Source organism: Triticum dicoccoides, chromosome 6A (assembly GCF_002162155.2).
Source record: "Triticum dicoccoides isolate Atlit2015 ecotype Zavitan chromosome 6A, WEW_v2.0, whole genome shotgun sequence".
Classification (NCBI taxonomy): Eukaryota; Viridiplantae; Streptophyta; class Magnoliopsida; order Poales; family Poaceae; genus Triticum; species Triticum dicoccoides.
Genome location: NC_041390.1, coordinates 399,498,249 through 399,502,373, shown reverse-complemented (window position 1 = coordinate 399,502,373; position 4,125 = coordinate 399,498,249).

Here is a 4,125-nt window from a genome sequence, read left to right as displayed (position 1 = left end):
GAGGCGGGGAGGTTCGACGGAGGCGGCGGCGCACGGTGACGACGCCAAGCTCGGGACGCGTCGGGGCAGCGCCCGATCCAGATCTAGATCGGTAGAGGGGAAATGGGTGAGAGGGGGTGGGCTAGGGTTTCAGTGTGGACCGGGTGGGGTGTAAGTAGGGCCGGCCTGGTGTCCTGTTGGGCCTAGGCCCAGTTGGGGGGGGGTTCTTTTATCCTTTTGTCAATTTTGTTTTTTTCTTATTCTTTTCTTTTCTGTTTTTATTTTACTTTTAGTTACTTTAGTTTAACATAAATACAAAACAAAATCCTAAATTAACATTATCATTTAACCCACTACCTCAAAAAGTTTTGCTCCAAAATAAAATAGTTTAGTATTTTATAAAATATAAAAGTCATTAATGAATTGTTTTGCTGCTGTTTTAATCATTTTAGTGTAGTTAAATATTTCATAAAAATGTGGTTTCTCCAACAATATTACCCATGATTTATTTGACACATTAAGAACATTTTGGTTTTGACTTTTGAAAACTTTAATTGTTTGACTTGATTTTTAAATTGAATTTGAATTGGTTTCGAATCAACGCGAGTTTATCAACAGTAACCAGGGTGACGTGGCTTCATTAGCAGAGGTTCACTATAGATTAATTATCCAGGCGCCACAATTCTCCTCCACTACAAGAAATCTCGTCCCGAGATTTTAAGAGGTGGAGTAAAGGGGAAGGATCTGGTTACGAAATTCTAACGAATTTCATCGGTCTTGGTTGCTCTTCTCGAAGAGGTCGATCCATTACGTTGATGTCTTCATTTCTCTGTTTTAGGCCATCATGATGAAGTTGTCGTCCTTTCTTCAGGAGTTCCATCGTACTTATGAAAAAGAATAAGGGGTATTTTTGATAGAACTGACCTCTACAAGGTCGCTTACCTGGTAGATAACACTAGGGAAGGTAGCAGAAAGTAACTCTTGAATTGAAACTTAGAAAATTTCGAGAGCAGAGTAAGAAGGTACAATAAGGAGTTTCAAGCGGATAGGCAATTGTTCGATGCATGAAATAGTGTGTAAAAGGGGTTCAACAACAGGGAATAATAATGCATTTGATACTAGAATAGATCTCTAGGTAGGGGGCTCGTGAATTACATACGAGTCCAAGCGCGAGGAATAACTTTGGCAACAGGGTGTACAGGAGAGTCAGGTTTCGATCATGTGGAACTGCGGGTTATGGGCCCACCATGTGGGTTAAAAGTATAAAGGGGGCTGACATCTTGCACGGTCATGTAAGCAAGGCATGTCAGAGGATAGTCTGCTGGTTATGTTGGCAACAACATCGGTACCAAGGGCGAGGGACGAAGAGAACCATTTTCCCGCTTGTTGAACGAGGCGGACCAATAGGCAAAGTTCTCGTCCATCAGCGCTTACCGGAATGTCATCAACAGTAGAAAAAGGGTCTCACTGATAGAGTTGTACAGCCGAGGTGTCTACATAAGCAGCAAATTATTACCGCTTAGATCATATAGATCACAAAAAAGGTTAAACAAACCAATGGGAAGGAAAATATGATCATCCGATTAAACAGAACAATGGAAAGGAAAATATGTTTAATCACATATTTTAGGGGTATATCCTTCCCAAGGACAAGCAGAGCATGATATCCATGACAGGATTGAAAGTAGAAAACCAATTAGGTAATGGGAGAGGAATTTCATGTCATTACCCATACAACGATGTTTGGATAATTGATAAAGAAAATTTAGCATTGCTTCAACTGTTCTTATTAAAGATCGGAGTACCACCAACATGCTTCGAGATAGCATTGACATGGTCTTCAATCAAAGGTCGGACTCTGGATACACAAAGGATTCACCAGGAACAACTTATAGAATAAGTCTTACAATTTCCTCATGGAAGAATGGTTAACCTTGCTACAAAGGAAACCATAACAATAGGTCCTCCAGTCAGGTGTGTTAGGCATGACTTCACCTTACCGGGTCGTATAAAGACCAATGTTAAAACTCTTGGAAAGATGTTCCAACCATCATATCTGACCGAGATTCAGTTCTGGTTGGTGTTAGGATACCTCAGACTCAGGATGCCTGAGAAGAAAAAGGTGCGACACAAATTGATGAGATGACATTGCAAGGTTCTCGGGAAATGAACTATGGAAGCGAGTTCCAAAACAAGAGTCCACCATTAAGCAAAGGAGAGGAGGAGGAGGTGGCTGATGTTGGGTTTCGTAGTAATTCCAAAAAAATTCCTACGCACACGCAAGATCATGGTGATGCATAGCAACGAGAGGGGGAGAGTGTGATCTACGTACCCTTGTAGATCGACAACTGAAGCATTAACTTGGTTGATGTAGTCGTACGTCTCCACGGCTCGACCGATCAAGCACCGAAACTACGGCACCTCCAAGTTCTAGCACACGTTCAACTCGATGACGATCCCCGGACTCCGATCCAACAAAGTGTCGGGGAAGAGTTCCGTCAGCACGACGGCGTGGTGATGATCTTGATGTACTACCGTCGCAGGGCTTCGCCTAAGCACTGCTACAATATTATCGAGGACTATGGTGGAAGGGGGCACCGCACACGGCTAAGAATATGATCACGTGGATCAACTTGTGTGTCTAGGGGTGCCCCTTGCCTCCGTATATAAAGGATCCAAGGGGGGGGGGTGCGGTCGGCCCTAGTAAGAATATGATCACATGGATCAACTTGTGTGTCTAGGGGTGCCCCTTGCCTCCGTATATAAAGGATCCAAGGGGGGGGTGCGGCCGGCCCTAGTAGGAGGCGCGCAGGAGGAGTCCTACTCCTACCGGGAGTAGGACTCCCCTCCCTTTCCTTGTCCAAGTAGGAGAGGGGGAAGGAGAGAAGGAAAAGGGGGGGGGGCGCCGCCCCTCCCTCCTTGTCCAATTCGGACTAGGGGGAGAGGGGGCGCGCGGCCTGCCCTGGCAGCCCCTCCTCTTCTCCACTTTAGGCCCATGAGGCCCATTAACCCCCCGGGGGGTTCCGGTAACCCCCCGGTGCTCCGTTTTTATCCGAAACTTCCCCGGAACACTTCCGGTGTCCGAATATAGCCGTCCAATATATCAATCTTTATGTCTCGACCATTTCGAGACTCCTCGTTATGTCCGTGATCACATCCGGGACTCCGAACTAACTTCGGTACATCAAAACTCATAATATAACTGTCATCGAAACCTTAAGCGTGCGGACCCTACGGGTTCGAGAACAATGTAGACATGACCGAGACACGTCACCGGTCAATAACCAATAGCGGAACCTGGATGCTCATATTGGCTCCTACATATTCTACGAAGATCTTTTATCGGTCAGACCGCATAACAACATACGTTGTTCCCTTTGTCATCGGTATGTTACTTGCCCGAGATTCGATCGTCGGTATCCCATACCTAGTTCAATCTCGTTACCGGCAAGTCTCTTTACTCGTTCCGTAATACATCATCTCACAACTAACTCATTAGTTGCAATGCTTGCAAGGCTTATGTGATGTGTATTACCGAGAGGGCCCAGAGATACCTCTCCGACAATCGGAGTGACAAATCCTAATCTCGAAATACGCCAACCCAACATGTACCTTTGGAGACACCTGTAGAGCACCTTTATAATCACCCATTTACGTTGTGACGTTTGGTAGCACACAAAGTGTTCCTCCGGCAAACGGGAGTTGCATAATCTCATAGTCATAGGAACATGTATAAGTCATGAAGAAAGCAATAGCAACATACTAAACGACCGGGTGCTAAGCTAATGGAATGGGTCATGTCAATCAGATCATTCACCTAATGATGTGATCCCGTTAATCAAATAACAACTCTTTGTTCATGGTTAGGAAACATAACCATCTTTGATTAACGAGCTAGTCAAGTAGAGGCATACTAGTGACACTCTGTTTGTCTATGTATTCACACATGTATTATGTTTCCGCTTAATACAATTCTAGCATGAATAATAAACTTTTATCATGATATAAGGAAAAAAATAATAACTTTATTATTGCCTCTAGGGCATATTTCCTTCAGTCTCCCACTTGCACTAGAGTCAATAATCTAGATCACATCACCATGTGATTAACATCGATAGTTCACATCATCATGTGATTAACACCCAT